Source organism: Chiloscyllium punctatum, chromosome 48 (assembly GCF_047496795.1).
Source record: "Chiloscyllium punctatum isolate Juve2018m chromosome 48, sChiPun1.3, whole genome shotgun sequence".
Classification (NCBI taxonomy): domain Eukaryota; kingdom Metazoa; phylum Chordata; class Chondrichthyes; order Orectolobiformes; family Hemiscylliidae; genus Chiloscyllium; species Chiloscyllium punctatum.
In genome coordinates this window covers 47,324,764-47,343,342 of record NC_092786.1, presented here as the reverse complement: position 1 = coordinate 47,343,342, position 18,579 = coordinate 47,324,764, and the positions used below count along the sequence as shown (strand labels likewise).

General features: G+C 40.5%; 1 protein-coding gene across 1 annotated transcript in view; it reads left to right on the top strand.

Annotated features, from left to right (window-relative positions):
* Positions 1–18,579, top strand: part of LOC140468981 (NT-3 growth factor receptor-like) — a 758,188-nt gene that overhangs the window by 554,420 nt on the left and 185,189 nt on the right. The gene's annotated exons all lie outside the window — the stretch shown is intronic.

The following is an 18,579-nucleotide window of genomic DNA, read 5'->3' as shown; positions in this document are numbered from 1 at the left end:
GCTTGTGTTATTTCCAGTAAAAGGTAATGAGTTATGTGAGAGAGAGAGAGAGACAGGGTATGAATCAGCAATACTTTCCTGATAGAGTTTGAATATTGCTGATATCCTGACATTGCTGCCAAGTGTTAAAAACCTTTTCTGCTCCAATCCATGAAAGAAGTTTTAGTTTATCTTCCAGTTGCTTGAGAAGGTCAGCCTTCCAATTTGTATTTCATTTGGGCAATAATAATTAAATATACAGTCAACAAGACCCTCCCAGAATAGGAGAAGGAGGGGTAGCATTTAGCCGAGTGACCCAAGCAATTAATCTGTGTTAGTGTTATAGATAATTAATGACCTTTGCAATGGATTTAATTTCACATGGGTGTAACCTGCTAATGAATGCCTGAATGTAGCTGAAAATAGTGTTTATTAATGGAATTTCTTTTTGGTGAATTCTGTCCTCATTAAGGTGATGGACATCACTGCTGGAAAATCACATACGTTTTCACCTTTGAACCTTGTGTGTTCATCACTTCCTGTTGAGGGACAGTTGTAGGTTATGCACAGTGTAACACTTTCTCTAAAGTTACCCATCTGGTACTTTAATCCCAAACTATAAGCACATGACATTTGCATTTCCTCATTAATTTGTAAAGTTTCTAATTTATTCCAATTCCAGCAGTTTTTGATTCATGTCCACCACTTGGAATATGATTAACTATTTTAAGCTCATCTACCTTTTGTTTTACATCCTATGATATTTTGAGCAGCACTCTGTTTTCCTCAGTTTTTAATGGGTTGAGATGGTACCATTGACTTCCCTTCTATTTCTTTATATTCAATAAAATTTCAATAAAAGTCAGTGGTGTTTGTGATAAAATTCTGTGTCAACAATAGGACTGCTTTTCGGCTTTTCTAACATTGAACAGCTCCATAGGTGGGTGAATTTAAGCTACTTTCCACCCACTGCACTCTAATTGCTTTTCTCAATAGCCACTTTTGAAGTAGGTCACTTGCTGAGTTTAACACTAATTGGTAAATTGGTGAGCAAATTATTTTTCCTTGGGTCTTAGACTCTTTCATTTTTTTTGTGTTTAATTGGAATCAGATCAGATAGTTATCACAAATACAAGATTGATGGATGAGAGCTAAATAGAATAGTGTGTAGCCAGATGAACAAGGGATTTGTACAGATAAGGGTTAGATACAATATGTATAGATTACATAAAATATATAGTACATATACTTGTGTATTAAAGTGAAAATATATATAGAGGAAAGTAGTAGGGAATTTGTACATGGTAATTAAATACAAGAGAGGATATATGGATAAGAAACTAAAGAGCAGATGCATAGATAGTGATTGCTAACAAGATGTATAAACAGATTTATTCTGACACACAATAGTCATTAAATATTAAGAGATTAACAAAGAACTTCATGCCATGCTAAACAATAGAAGCAGCATGGCCAATGCAAAGGGTTAACATGTGAAATATGTGAATAGGAGATTATGTCAGTAGCTCACATTCTGATCAAGACACTCTGGGTAGACATGACACAAAAATTGGTGGATAGTGGACATGTGAAGAAAGTTATCTTAGAGTACAATGGGGTCTTGATTAACTGGGCCAATGATCCAGGAATGGCAGATGGAGTTTAATTCAGACAAATGTGAGGTGTTTTGGGTAAGACAAACCAAGGCATGACTTACACAGTTAATGGTAGAGCCCTTGGCAGTGTTGAGGAACACAGACCCCCTGGTGCAGGTACATAGCTCATTGAAAGTGATGTCACAGATAGACAGGGTGTGAAAAAAAGTATTTGGCATGTTTCTCTTCATCAATCAGAGTATAGGAGTTGAGATATCATGTTACAGGGGGACTGAAGGACACATTGGTAAGGCCACATTTGAAATACTGCATACAATCTGGTCGCCCTGCTATAGGAAAAATATTATTAAACTGGAAAGGGTACAGAAAAGATTTGCAGGGATGTTACTGAGTTATAAGAATAGGCTGGGACATCTTCCCTGGAGCTGAGAGGTGGCCTATTAGAAGTTTATAAAATCATGAGGGGCATAGATAAGGTGAATTAGCAAGGTCTTTTCCTCAGGGTAGGGAGAGTTCAAATTTAGAGGACATAGATTTAAGGTGAGAGGCGAAAGATTTAAAAGGGGCCTGAGGGGCAACTTTTTTCACACAGAGGGTGATGCATATATGGAATGAGTTGCCAGAGGAAGTGATAAATGCAGGTACAGTTGCAACATTGAGAAGACATTTGGACAGTACATGAATAGGAAGGGTTTAGAGAGATATGGGTGAAACACAGGCAAATGGGACTAGTTTAGTTTGGGAAACCTAGTCGACATAGACAAGTTGGGCAGTGCATGTCAATATGCAACAATGATTTGGAGATGTTGGTGTTGGACTGGGGTGTACAAAGTTAAATATCACACAACACCAGGTTACAGTCCAACAGGTTGTGTGATTTATAAATATGCAACAAGGTCTGGATGATATTCATGTTTAGGCTTTTAAATAGCAAAAAACATTCAGAAAATACAAGTGACCGTCTCTAAAAGTAGAGAATCTAACAAGAAGAAAGCTTCCTTGGACATTAAATGATATCGACATCCTCAGGGTCACCTTTGTCCAGAACCCGATCAAAACCACGATTACAAGAGCAAGTTAGAGGGTGGGAATTCCATCATACGTATCTCACCTCCTCAGTCCTCAAAGCCTTTCTCACCATCTAAAGGACACAAGTCAGAAGTATGATGGCTAACTCCCCAATTGCCTGAATGAAACAACTCTAACAACACTCAAAAATCTCAGTACATCCATGGCAACGCAGCCTGTTTGTTTGATATCCAATCCACCACCTTAAACACTGATACACCATGGCTGAGTGTTCCATACACAAAATACACTACAGTAATTCATCAACGTTCCTGTAGCAGCAATATGCATACCCAGGACCTCTACTAACTTGAAGAATAAAGACTACAAACACATAGGAACTGAACCAACATCAAGTTTCCTTCCAATTTCCACTCTACCCTCATTTGAAAATAGATTACTATTGTTTCACTGTCACTGGACCCATTTCTTGGAACTCCCTTCGTGACAACTTTGAAGGTTTACCTACATAACAAGGATGGCAGCAAATCAAGGTATCTCATCACTATTTTCTCAAGAACAATCTGGAACAAGCAATGCCAATGATACATATGTCCCGTGTCCGATCTTTGTCAATGTGTAGACAAGCATTCCTGATGAAACATCGATTTCAAAGCTCCTTGGATGCTGCCTGAACTGCTGGCTCTTCCAGCACCACTAATCCAGACAAGCATTAATGTCTATCCAAAGGAATAAAATGTAGGGTTGTTTGGTATGTCATGCACACTTTTATCCTTGAATAGTAAAGAAGTGTTGGAAAGATTAGTAGACTGACTATGAACAAAGAGACCTTGGAGTGCAGGTTCATTGCTCCTTGAAAGTGGAGTCACAGGTAGATAGGATAGTGAAGAAGGCGTTTGGTATGCTTTCCTTTATTGTCAGAGTATTGAGTACAGGAGTTGGGAGGTCATGTTGCAGTTGTATAGGACATTGGTTAGGCCACTGTTGGAATATTGCGTGCAATTCTGGTCTCCTTCCTATCGGAAATATGTTGGAAAACCTGAAAAGGTTCAGAAAAGATTTACAAGGATGTTACTAAGGTTGGAGGATTTGAGCTATAGGGAGAGGCTGAACAGGCTGGGACTGTTTTCCCTGGAGTGTCGGAGGATGAGGGGTGACCTTATAGAGGGTTATAAAATCATGAGGGGCATAGATAGGGTAAATAGCCAAAGTCTTTTCCCTGGGGTCAGGGAGTCCAGAACTAGAGGGCATAGGTTTAAGGTGAGAGGGGAAAGATATAAAAGAGACCTACGGGGCAACTTTTTTCCACAGAGGGTGGTACGTGTATGGAATGAGCTGCCAGAGGAAATGGTGGAGGCAGGTACAATTGTAACATTTAAGAGGCATTTGGATGGGTATATGAATAGGAAGGGTTTGGAGGGATATGTGCCAGGTGCTGGCAGGTGGGCCTAGATTGGGTTGGGATATCTGGCTGGCATGGACGGGTTGGACCGAAGGGTTTGTTTCCATACTGTACACCTCTATGACTCTATGACTATCAACCTGATGAAATGCATCTATAAAGCCCCTATATTACCATAATTTCTGAAGTGTACTCTAAACCTGGAGCTTCAGGCTCAAAGGCTACCAACAGAGTCAAAAGACCCCCTCTGTAAGGTACACAAGTGTAAGATTTTGGGGGACCCTTAACTTTAATTTTAAACCTAAGTCAATCACAGTTAGAGTATGGGTTTCAGAGAGCCAATCTAAAGCTTTACTCAACCTGATTAGTTACAATTAGATACCCATTCTAGGTATAAATATGTTGCCATATATTTTACAGAATTTATCAAGGTTATCATCAGTACAAAAGTCATGTTCCTTAATAAAAGCCGTGGGTTTCGATTGATCCACTTTAGGACACCGGATCACAACCCTGGTTGATTGTGCATGGGTCTCTTGTTTTTTTTGTGTTACATGAGGTTTGCCTTCTCTCTTTAGTACATTGACCCAATATGAATCCCCACTTATTAACCCTTGTTATCTAGTACCCTCTGTATGATCAGAAACATCTTGAATGCTAATTGGATTATCAATGCATGAACACTGTATGAGCAATTCATGGTTAATCCTGGGTTGGATTGGTCATGTCTGTCCAATTCCTCATTGGCTTCTTTAAAAATAATGGTCACCTTTATAACGTTGGACCCTGGTCTCCTGATTCATTCTTTGACAAGCCATTTATTTTGTAAGATCGTCATTTTTGCAAATTTTGCAAACTTATCCAACCAAGCCTTCAAAGGAGGAGCAATTCATTTGAAGTACGTGAATTTCATTTCAGTTGGATCCAGTTAAGTTACATTATTCCCCATCATACCCTCTACTTTAACAATGCACTGGCCTTTCAGTTATGGAAGTTTTCAGTACAAAGTCTTTGACAAAGATAGGGATCATTGTGGTACACAGGCTGGCCTTGTGAGTTCATATTTCAATTTCCGATTTGTGTAAAACTATGAACAGTCCTAGATGTGTGTCACTAGGACAAGTTCAGACTGCCTGAACTAATCAGAATGAAGACATTTCCCTTATGGTGTTGTCACCTTAATATTGCAGGAGCGCTAATTGGTTTACTTAATTAAGAACAGCTCACATTTAATATTAGAAGTGGCAATGCAGTCTTTTGATTAGCAATCACATGCCACCCCTGAGTTTTAAAATGACTTTAGCTGCAGACTTTTATATCTCCACTCATGCTGTCACCTCTTTAAGAGATGCCTCCTTATGAGATGTAGTGGCTTAAAAGTTTCACTGAAAGCATGCAGCAAAATAATTCTCTCATTGGAGAGGTTCCCTTCAGCTATTATCAGCCAGGAACTGCTGTCTGAACCTCAAAGTTTGGCAAAAATATTTGGAAAGATACCAACTTTTAAGAGAGGAACTCTGGTTCCTCCACCAACTGCTGCTTTACTACTTCTTACAAGCAGTTCTCATGTTGTAGATTTGTAAAGTTCACACGTGACCTTTGTCCCCATGTCCCTGTTATTGTTTGGAGGTGACAACAATACTGGCGAATGTGAGATTGCTCAAAGATTAAAATTTTCTGAATGCAAGTGGCTATGTCAAATTGTATTTCTGATCCACCCTGGAGGTCCTTTTGGTGGGTCTTTATCCTTTTTTTAAGGTTGAAGTCCTTATGATATTTACTTAACTAAATTTATCAACTGTTGTTTCAGAAATGAATGTAATAATTCTCCAACTCTTCTCCTCAAATAAAAAATTCTTCTTCCACAAAGGTTGTACACATTTAATTTCATAACTCTATTTTCCCTAAAAAGCAGTTGACAACAGAGGATTGGCTGGCTAGCAGAAAACAGAGAGTATTCATAAATGTTTGCTTGTCTGAATGACAGGATGTGCCAAGTGGTCTGTGGTGGGCCTCAGAAGATATCAATTCATATTAATGACTTAGAGGAGACATGGTCACTAAATTTGTAGACAGCATAAAGATAAGTGAGAAAGTTGTAAAGAGGAGACAAAGAGATTGCAGGTAGATCAAGTGGGTGGGCAAAAAATCTGACAGATGAAGTATAACATGAAGTTGTTGACTTTGGCAGGAAGAATTTTAAAAAACAGAATATTACCAAAACACAGAGTAAATGCAGAATTGTAATGAAAGAGGGTCATTGGACTCCAAATGTTAACTCTGCTCTCTCTCCACAGATGATGCCAGGCCTGCTGAGTTTCTCCAGGAATTTCTGTTTACATTTCAGATTTCCAGCATCCATTACTCTGTGTTTTAGAAAAATAAGATGTTATATTTCAGTAATGTAGGCCTTGGTGATCCCACATTTTGAAGACTGTGTGCAGTTTCAATCTCCTTAGTTTAGGATACAGGTAAATGCATTGAGGCAGTTCAAAGAAATTTTACTAAATTTATACTTGGAATGAGAAGATTGTTCCAATAGGAGAGTTTGGACAAACTGGGTTTGTTTCCAATGGAGATTAGAGGAGTGAGGTGTGGCTGGTTTGAAGTCCACAAGGTCCTGAGTGATCTTCATATTGTGAACATGGAAAGAATGTTTCCTGTTATGGGTCAAGACAGACAAGGAGCCATTGTTCTAAAAGTAAGGATCACCCATTTAGCACAAAGATAAAAAGATTTTGTTTCCCTCTCAGAGGGTTGTGTGACTTTGGAACACTTTGCCTCAAAAGACAAGGCCATTGTATATTTTTAATACAGAGATGGTTAGATTCTTGTTAACCATGGGAATCAAGAGTTATTGTAGCTAACTAGGAATGTGGAGTTTGAAACAGAAACAGATCAGTCATGGGGAGGCGATGGCCGAGTGGTATTATTGCTGTTAATCCAGAGATCCAGATAATGTTCTGGGGACTTGGGTTCAGATCCTGCCACAGCAGTTGGTGGAATTTGAATTCAGTGAATATCTGGAATTAAGAACCTAATGACATTTATGAAACTGATTGTCAGAAAAACCCATCTGGTTCACTGATGTCCTTTTAGAGAAGGAACTGTCTTCCTTATCTGATATGGCCTACATGTGACTCCAGACCCACAGCAATGTGATTGACTCTTAACTGCCCTCTGGGCAATTAGGGATGGGTAATAAATGCTGCCTTACCAGCGATGCCCTCATTCCGTGAACGAATAAAGAAAAAAAACTTATTGAGTGGTGGAGTAGGCCTCAGAGACTGAACCACCATTTTCTTCTCCTAATTCATGTGCAATACTGAACACAACTTGTAACAGCCATACACACCTAAAGGTCCCAGATACAATCTTCCGATTCCAATATCAGTACAGGGGGAGGTAGGAGTAGAATTAGATTAGACTCCCTACAGTATGTAAACAGGCCCTTCTGCCCAACAAGTCCACATCGACCCTCCGAAAAGTAACCCACCCAGACCAATTCCCCTACATTTACTTCTGCCTAATGCACCTAACACTATGGGCAATATAGCAAGGCCAATTCACCTGACCTGCATATCTTTGGATTGTGAGAGGAAACCAGAGCACCCAGAGGAAACCCACGCAGAGAATGTGCAAACTCCACAAACAGTTTCCTGAAGTTGGAATCGAACCCAAGTTCCTGGCGCTGTAAGGCAGCAGTGCTAACCACTGAGCAACTGTGTTGCCCTAGAATTAGAATTCCATTTTATTGTCATGTGTACTCAAGTAGAGGGGTACAGGAGCACAGTGAAAAGTGTGCAAAGTCACCATTTCTGGCGCCATCTTAGGTACAAAGGTATCTAGGAGCAAAGCCAAGCAGGCTTCCTGCTGCCAATTATTCATTGATACACACTGGGAGCTGCTTTATTACTGTGTGAGGAAAGGATTGGGCTTGAATTTGTAGGCATTCGCAAATTTTAGTTCTCTGCCAACACTTAATGTCAAGGTTCATGCATGACAGGCATTTAGTTGGGCTAGGTGCCATTGACAGTATTTTAATGTGATAGAGAGGAAAGTGGACAAAGGAATTGGTTGTGAATTCGCTTGCTATCACAACACCAGAGAATTGAATGGCTAAACTGCTCCGGATCTGAGTGAAGATTCCACTTTAGCAGTGGAACTTTAAAAATGTTTCCATGACATCCACAAGGCCATAAAAATGTTCTCATTCACAAGCTTTGCAAGATCTTTTTGACATTTTTTAACCTGATTACATTTTTTTTTTCAGTCTCAGTCTCTGAACATCGCTGTGTAAAACTAATGTCTGCTAAGGGCAAATAATGTAAGTTAAATGGCATTATGATATAGAAACGTGGGATATAGTGTTACTGTTCACAGGGCACTGAGGTTGGAGGAAGTGAGGACTTGCAGATGCTGTAGATTAGAGTGGAGAGTGTGGTGCTGGAAAAGCACAATAGGTCAGGCAGCATCCAAAGAACAGGAGAATTGCTGTTTTGGGCATACGCCCTCATTCCTGATGAAAGGCTTATGCCCAAAATGTTGATTCTCTTGCTCCTTGGATGCTGCTTGACTTGCTGTGCTTTTCCAGCACCTTACTCAGGTCACTGAAGATGTCAAGTTCATGTTTGGCAGTAGATAGAATCTTGAACTGCACAGACAGAGAAATAAAGAATGAATTTTGAGGTTATTTGATATTTGAACACAGCAATTATCCACATGCAGTTTTGCAACAACACTCGAAACCTATTTGACTCTTGTTTTCATATTTAGTTATTAAACAGAATTCTGATTTACAAAACTTTGTTTGCTGAATCTCTTCAAACTGTGCAAATAGTAGAAAACAGGTGTTTTTTTTTAAGAACAGAAAAGATTGGCTGAAAGAACGATAGTCCTTACCTCATAGAATCCCAAAAGCTCTTTTAGTTCCTCAATCTCTTTGCCCTTCAGATCCAATTGCCCCTTCAACCCACTTGTACTTGCTGCTACAATGTTTTCTCTGGTGATTTGCTCCTTGGACTGAAATTGAAGAAAGTGTCTCAATCAGATAAACATACAGGATTGATGAATCTCTGACTTACAATCACTTGTATTTACAGACATGATCTCATGCAGGAGTGTAATTTTAACATTCAAACATTTCCTGCACTTATGGATGGCTCTTTTATATTGTCCCTCATTATATTCCAACTTGTGGACAGGTCGACTTGCAAATGAACACCAGAATGGAACCCATTCGCAATGTGGGGACTGCCAGTATAGCAAAAGTAACAAAGGTGTCACGAAGGGTAGGGGAGCATAGAATGAAAAGGAATTCATGTGGAGGGGCATAGATGCAAATAATTCCTCTGTGTAGAGGAGCACTCAGAGTAAAAGGAGTGTCTTTTGCAAAGGGGTTTCAGTGTGAGGAGTATATTTGTGTATAAAGAAATCAGTGTCATAAAGGACTCCCTATGGAGTGTTGGTCATGGGCCAGTCTTTCTCAGGGAACAATATGAAGGGTATCAATATAGAGGAAATCAATTTAATATTTATTGGGAGGGATGTTCGTTTTCGGAAGAGAGCTGGTACAGACCATTGAAATGTTCCTAACTTTGTCCCTGAGGAGTGAACATACTGTTCTATGCCAGGCCAGAACATTTTGCTTCAGTTAGTAGATTCTACCACAAATAGTTCACTCCCATAATTAGTGGGTTTGGAAAAAACAATGAAGTATTTGTTCAATTAGAATTTTAAAAATGCATTCTGATAATTTGATACGGTAGGAAGCTGCAATAAAACTGGGAAACATTCAGAATGTAGAGAAAGGAGGTTGCTTGGTGATGGAGTTGCCATTTATTTCTAGTAAATCCCAGTTTGTAAATGGGAATTTTCTTAAAGGCTCTATGTTTTAGGAGAAGGATCAACTGCAGGTAGCCCTGTGCCAAGTTGGGAGAAGTAATTATATAAAGTATGGAGATGAGAGATGTGACTAGAGCATTGGGAAAGGGTACATGTGTGAAGTTAGAGGTGGGGATCGTGAAGATCTTTAGGAGAGAGTTGCATATGCATCTTTGCCAGTTGGGTGTTTCTTGTTGTGATTTTCAGTATTTCTGGATCTGTTTCATACCTGTTAGACCAATTCTTTAGAACTTGCCATTTTTGGGCATATTATATCAGCCTCCAAATACACCACATTATCTCTTCCACATGCAAGTGACTTATCAGTCCATACACAGTAGAGACAGTGCATGCTGCATTACAAGTTTCGTCCATCAGGCCTTCAGTCTCAAACCAGGCAACGACATGCTAGAAACATTGGCAAGCACTCCTGAGCTTAGCTCCAGAAATTGTAATGAACCTTATTTGGAGCACACTTGAAGTACTCTGCACAGCTGCAGCTTCCATATTGCAATGAAGAACATTTAAAATGATTGACAAGTATGAGAGCAAAGCAAAAGATTATAAGTGTCAGGAAAGACTTTACCCCAGAACAATCTGGGATGCACCTTGAGAGAAAAGAATGCCAAGGGGTAACCTGACATTGGTCTTCATGAGTTCAATAAGCTAGAAGTGGAATGGGTATTTCCACTTGTGGGGAGACCATAATTAGGAACTATGAATATAAAATAGTCACTAATAAATCCAATAGAGAGTTCAAGAGAAAACTCTATATCTATAGGGTGGTAATTGTATTACCATAATGAGTGATTGAGGAAAATAGGATTCATTTGAAGAAAAGCTAAATAAGGACATGGGGGAATAGTAATAGAAGGATTTGTTGAATCTGTTACATGAGGGTGCTTCTAAGAAGGCTCACTTGAAGCATCAATAACAGCATTGAGTAGGTGCTGAATGGCTGATGTCTGTGCCAGAGCCTTGATGTAATCAAGTGAAGGACAACTTTATCTGGTGAAGGGCTTATTTAACACCAGGGGAATGGTGAAACAGTAATTTCAGCAGCTGACCAAGTGCAAACTTCAAATTAATCTACAAAGCTCACAATTGGGATTTTTTTTTCTCTCGTACAATATTTGTTTTGAATGAATATGGAGGTGTAACACAGTGCTACATGGGAGTTTGCACAAATGATTGATAAAGCTTTGTCTGTCAATAGTCTTAGATATGGGGCTGGGTTTTTTTTGTGGAGCCAAATGACTGTATGGAGCCTTTAAAAATATGAACAAAACACGAATGTGGAAGTCCTGCCACAGATTCACTTTGTGTCAGGAGAGGAAAAGGGGTTTTGAGCAATTCACACAAGATGGCAATCAGAACCATCAGAGTCATTTGAATTAAGTAATGAGTTCAGGTTGACCACATTCAGTCTATTGTATGGTTTTTAAAAACATTCTAAGGTCCTTAATCTGCACAAGGGTGGCACAGCGGTTAGCACTGCTGCCTCACAGTGCCAGGAACCCGAGTTCAGTTCCAGACTCAGGCAACTGTTGCCCATTCTCCCCATGACTGCATGGGTTTCCTCCAGGTGCTCCGGTTTCCTCCCGCAATCCAAAGATGTGCAGGTTAGGGTGGATTGGCCATGCTAAATTGCCCATAGTGTAGGATGTGTAGGTTAGGTGCATTAGTTAGGGTCATAGGGTAGGGGAAAGGGTATGGGTGGGTGGGTTACTCTTCGGAGGGTCGGTGTAAACTTGACCTGTTTCCACACTATAGGGGTTCTATGAATTGTTGGAATTGATGCAAATGTCTTGAAGGGTGTTTAATTATAATTTCAAATTTTTCAAAATTCCCTGCTGTTTAGATAAAATCAAGCTTAAGTCAAGAATGTTTTTTAAAGGAATGACCTATTTTGATTGACAGGGCAAATACTATAGAATAGAAAGAATCTCAACTCTTTCATTTAGTTAGAGTCCTTCGATGACGTTTTGTCAATTATTACATCATTATGAATATTTGGCTGTATTTCAAAAGTCATAATTATCTTAGTGAGGTTTTAAGATCATAGTTCTGTTAACAATGTAAAGTGGCAGTTAACAAATTAGTTATTTTTGATGTAGAGTCTGAATAGAAGTTTATTTTTATGAGACTGAACACATGAGGAAATGTAAACAATATGATTTTGTTTCATGAATGGGAGTTCGTTTCACTATCAAGTGTGTACATGAGAAAACTGCATTCGTTGTTGGATGTTTTATTCCCATCTTCACATGGCTCCCAGGGACTGTCAAGTCTGCCCTGTGTATATGGCTATGCATGGGCACGGGACTTGAGGGACCTCAGGTGCTACCTGGGTGTTTGAGTTGGCATAGAGGGCCAATGGAGAGTGTTAGTTGGCCTTGAGCCTGAGTGGTGGAGTTAGGTGTGAGAGATGAGGACTAAAGACTTTAACTGTTTCTAAAAAAAGAGTAGGGACACAGTCACAGAGAACCAAGATAAAACAAAGAACTGTGGATGCTGCAAATCTGAAGCAAAAACAGAAATTGCTTCTTCAGAACAGTTCTGAAGTGGGATCACTAGAGTCAAAACATTAACTCTCTTTTCTCTGCACAATCACTCCCAGTTTCTCTAGCAAATTTCCTTTTTGGTCCCAGAGAGCCAAGGTAGGCCTTTGCGCAGTTAATATCAACACTTGTCCATCCCAATGGCATCTAGAATCTATTTCCAAGGCCAACATACCAGAATCTATCCCAATGCACCTTCCTGTAGCTTTAATTGAGTCTCACAGAGTGCTCTAAACTGAGGCAAGGAAGACTACCAAGTTCAGAAACTTCCCAAATTTAGCTACCCACCTTGATAGTAAATATCCGTTTCATAATGTCCAAACAGTGGATGAGATCTTCATAAAGTGTTACTCAAGCCAGAATCTAAATCTCTCTGATTTTCGCATCAGAGAGTGATGGGAGCTGGGCGGAAGTGAAGGCAGAGCACAAAGCTGGTCGGGAAGGTAAGTGATTGTTATTTAAGAACTTACCTCGACGCCAACGGTCTTTTCGCATCAGAGAGTGGCGGGAGCTGGGCAGAAGTGAAGGGAAAGCGTAAAGCCGGTCAGGAAGATAAGTGATTGTTATTTGAGTGGGTGTGTTCTAGACCCCAGGTCCTACAAATTAGGGCCTCCCTCCCTCCCTCCTCCTCTAACCTAAATTAAAAGTCCACAGACTTGCCCCAAAAAGAGGGTCCAAGGAAGTTCCTGTGGATTAAAGAGTGAGGCTTTAGCTCAGGAGTCTTTGACAAGGAGGTGAGTGAAGTGATTACACCACAGCCGAACAGGGTGAAGACATGACTGCCAAGCTGGTTCAGTGTGCTGTGTGCTTGATGTGGGAGGTCAATGACTCTGGTGTGTCTGGCTCGTATAAATGTGGAAAGTGTGTACACGTTCAACTACTGACAGAGCATATTGCAGCACTGTTGAAAGAGGATCTTAGGCTCATCCGAGAGAACGAGATCTTTCTGGACAAGACCTTCAGTGAGGTTATTACACCAATTGTACCAGAAGAGAGCAGATGATGAGGAAGGCAGAGAGGAGACAGGTGCAAGAGACCCCGGGGGAAGTACCTGTCAGGAACAAGTTAAATCTTTTGGAAACAGTAGAGCCAGATGACACTGCCAGTCCGCGAGGCGGCCAGGTCTGTCAATCAAAAGTTGGCGTGGAGACAGAGCGGAAGAGTTGGACATCGCACAGAGCCGTGGTAATAGGGGATTCCATAGTGAGAGGAACTGACCAGGGTTTTTGTGGGAGCAGACGGGACTTAAGGATGGTGTGTTGCCTTCCTGGTGCCAGCGTGAAAGACATCACAGACAGAGTGCAGGAAATACTCAAGGACGAAGGTGAAGAGCCAGAGGTGGTGGTACATGTCGGCACAAATGATGTCAGGAAGAAGAGGAGGAACATACTACAGCGGGACTTCGGAGAACTAGGAAGAAGGCTGAAAAGCAGGATGTCCAAGGTGGTTATCTCCGGTTTGCTTCCAGTTCCTCGGGCTGGTGAGGCCAGAAACAGGGAGATAATGGACTTGAGCGTGTGGCTGGGGAACTGGTGCAGGAAGCAAGGATTTAAATTCTTGGATCACTGGGGTATGTTTTGTGGTAAGCATAAATTCTACAAGAGAGACGGTTTGCACCTTAATAGGTTAGGGACCAGCATTCTGGCAGGCAGATTTGCTACTGCAACTCAGCTACATTTAAACTAAGTAGCGGGGGTGGGGGGGGGGGGGGGGGGGAGGGGACAAACTGGATGTTTAAGAAGGAAATTGGAGGGAAAGTTAGAACAAGGGAAGTCAAGAAAGACAACTGTATCAATAAGGCAGAAAACTCAAAAAGGGATCATGCTGTAAGGTTGAGTGAAATAGGAGTTGATGGGAAGGGTGAGGGCAGTAACAAATTAAAAATACTATACATGAATGCACGAAGCATTAGGAATAAGATGGATGAGCTTGAGGCTCTTTTGGAAATTGGCAGATACGATATTGTGGGGATAACTGAGACGTGGCTTCAAGTGGACAGGGCCTGGGAAATGAATATTCAAGGCTACACATGCTATTGTAAGGACAGACTGATGGGCAGAGGGGGTGGGGTGGCCATGTTGGTAAAGGATGATATTCAGTCCCTTACGTGGGGGGACCTAGAATCAGGGGATGTAGAGTCAGTGTGTATAGAGCTGAGAAATACTAAGGGTAAAAAGACCCTCTTGGGAGTTACCTACAGGCCCCCAAACAGTAGTCTGGATGTCGGATGTAAGTTAAATCAGGAGCTGAAATTGGCCTGCCGCAAAGATGTTACTAAAATTGTTATGGGGGATTTCAACATGCAGGTAGACTGGGAGAATCAGGATGGTATTGGACCTCAAGAAAGAGACTTTGTGGAGTGCCTCAGAGATGGATTCTTAGAACAGCTGGTGCTGGAGCCGACCAGGGAGAAGACAATTCTGGATCTGGTATTGTGCAAAGAACCAGAATTGGTCAGGGACCTCGAAGTGAAGGAACCATTGGGAAGTAGTGACCATAATACAATAAGCTTCAATCTGCAATTTGAGAGGGAGAGGGTACAATCGGAAGTGACAATATTTCTGTTGAATAAAGAGAACTATGGAGCTATGAGGGAGGAGCTGGCCAAAGTTCAATGGTGCAATACCTTAGCAGGGATGTCAGTGGAAGAACAATGGTGGATATTTCTGTGTATAATGCAGAAGATGCAGGATCAGTTCATTCCAAAAGGGAAGAAAGATCCTAGGAGGAGGCATAGGTGGCTGTGGCTGACGAGGGAATTTAAAAAACATATAAAGTTAAAAGAGAAAAAGTATAACATAGCAAAGATAAGTGGGAAAACGGAGGATTGGGAAGCTTTTAAAGAACAACAGAGGATTACTAAGAAGGAAATACGCCGAGAAAAAATGAGGTACGAAGGTAAACTGGCCAATAATATAAAGAAGGATAGTAAAACCTTTTATAGGTATGCGAAAGGCAAAAAAATGGTTAAGACTAAAATTGGGCCCTTGAAGACAGAAACAGGGGAATATATTATGGGGAACAAAGAAATGGCAGAAGAATTGAATTGGTACTTCAGATCTGTGTTCACTGGGGAAGACACAAGCAATCTCCCTGAGGTAACAGTGGCTGAAGGATCTGAACTTAAGGGAATTTATATTTGCTAGGAATTGGTTTTGGAGAGACTGTTGGGTCTGAAGGTTGATAAGTCCCCGGGGCCTGATGGTCTATATCCCAGGGTACTGAAGGAGGTGGCTCGAGAAATCGTGGTGCGTTGGTGATTATTTTCCAGAGTTCAATAGATTCGGGATCAGTTCCTGTGGATTGGAGGGTGGCTAATGTTGTACCACTTTTTAAGAAAGGTGGGAGAAAGAAAGCAGGAAATTATAGACCAGTTAGTTTGACCTCAGTGGTGGGAAAGATGCTGGAGTTTATTATAAAGGATGAAATTACGACACATCTGGATAGTAGTAACAGGATAGGTCAGAGTCAGCATGGATTTATGAAGGGGAAATCATGCTTGACTAATCTTCTGGAATTTTTTGAGGATGTAACTCTGAAGATGGACGAGGGAGATCCAGTAGATGTAAGTTAGGTGAGTGGTCAGATGCATGGCAGATGCAGTTTAATGTGGATAAATGTATGGTTATCCACTTTGGTGGCAAGAATAGGAAGACAGACTACTACCTAAATGGAATCAATTTAGGTAAAGGGGTAGTACAAAGAGATCTGGGTGTTCTTGTACAGCAGTCAATGAAGGTAAGCATGCAGGTACAGCAGGTAGTGAAGAAGGTTAATAGTATGCTGGCCTTCATAACAAGAGGGATTGAGTATAGAAGCAAAGAGGTTCTTTTGCAGCTGTACAGGGCCCTGGTGAGACCACACCTGGAGTACTGTGTGCAGTTCTGGTCTCCAAATTTGAGGAAAGACATTCTGGCTATTGAGGGAGTGCAGCGTCGGTTCACGAGGTCAATTCCTGGAATGGCGGGATTACCTTACACTGAAAGACTGGAGCGACTGGGCTTGTATACCCTTGAGTTTAGAAGACTGAGAGGGGATCTGATTGAGACATATAAGGGTTGGACACTCTGGAGGCAGGAAACATGTTTCCGCTGATGGGTGAGTGCTGAACCAGAGGACACAGCTTAAAAATACGGGGTAGACCATTTAGGACAGAGATGAGGAGAAACTTCTTCACCCAGATAGTGGTGAATGTGTGGAATGCTCTGCCCCGGAGGGCAGTGGAGGCCTAGTCTCTGGATTCATTTAAGAAAGAGTTGGATAGAACTCTCAAGGATAGTGGAATCAAGGGTTATGGAGATAAGGCAGGAACAGGATACTGATTAAGGATGATCAGCCATGATCATATTGAATGGTGGTGCAGGCTCAAAGGGCAGAATGGCCTACTCCTGCACCTATTGTCTATTGTCTATAAAAAGAAAAGACATTCTCAATTATTTTGGCAGCTATCCAGTTTTCAAGAGTTTGCATTTGACATGAGTTACATCCAGAAAACTGCATTTCAATGTGAGTAATTGTACAAAGCACTTACCTTTAAAGAAAATATTTCACTTTAACACAATAAAACAGTATAATCAGTCCTATCTTTGCCAGTAAATAAATATCTGAATAACACCATTTAATTCCAAGAGAAGTGATAATGAGTTTATTTCGTCTCAGCAAAACCCTTGTCATGCTGCCTTCATGCATAAGATAAATAAAAAGAAAAGCAACTGCACCAGCTATAGATCATAGTGTCCAATTATTAAGGTTTCATTTTGCCTTTTGTGCTGTTGCATTGCAGTCAGCAAGGATCTTTCTTCAGCAGTTTGGGAACCAATATTGATTGTCACTGGATTGAACTGTTTGGCTTTTGAGTCAAAAACAGTAAATGTGAGAGGGATTTAATATTGTGCCACAAAGTGACATGGGTCATATTTCTCAAGCACCATCATTGATAAATGTTTACAAAGGAAAGGAAATGCGTTATCTTACAACGAAAGCATCCTATCCCAATGCATCACAGCTTGGTATGGCAAATGTTCTGCCCAAGACTGCAAGAAATTACAGAGCAGAGTGAATGCAGCCCAATCCATCACACAGACCAGCCTTCAATTCCATTGACTCCCTTTATACCTCCTGCTGCCTCAGGAAACCAGCCAACATAATCAAAGACTTCTCCCATCCCAGTTCTACTCTCTTCCACCCTCTTCTGTTGGGCAGAAGATATAAAAGTTTGAAAAAATATATCAACAGATTCAAGAACAGGTTATTCCCTACTGTCACCAGACCTTTGAATGGAACTCTTATATATTAGACTTGATCTTTCTCTTCACCTTCTCTGTCACTGTAACACTATATTCTGCAGTCTCTTCTATTACCCTGATGTACTCACGTAGGGCATAACTTGTCTGGTTAGCACACAAAACTATACTTTTCACAGTAACAGTAATAAATCAAATCAAATTATAATGTTATATATTGCATAAAAAATGCAAGAATATATTCTTCAGTAACAACAAACAACTTTATTCCAAAAGCTATGTTTGTTAAAATAAATTTTGATCATTTGATAGAGATTAAACTATAGTTTGTCCATTATTTTCTGACACCATTTTGATCATTTTCTTTCATTTGCAATCGTTTCTTGTTAATTCTTTATTCTAGTCTCAGGTAAACATTAGCTTCTGCCATCAGAATAAGAGAAATTTGAAACTTTTGACATTGCGCATGTTGGAGGGGGAGGTGAGGTATTACCCTGGGATATTTAGAATGAAGCTATCAGGTGAGCTTATTGCATTGTCTATCTGCCAGGACTCACCTGCACTCAGATACCTTTGTTTTCTTTGAAGAAGTAGGTTATTTCACCTGTCCCTAACAGGGAATAAACCCTGTTTTGTATGTTGAAATTGTACTTAAATCTGCTTAACTCGGTCTGAGATCAAATCTCATTCTGAACAAAGATGTGACATGCGAGTGCTCAGACAATGGAAGGCCGGTATGCCTGTGGAATTTTAAATATTATGTCGGGCAACTGTTGGAGTTTTTAGAAGACAAATTACTTTAAGGAAATTAATCCTAGATTAAAGAAATGGCGGAAATCAGTTCCAGTAGTGAGTAAAAAAGTACA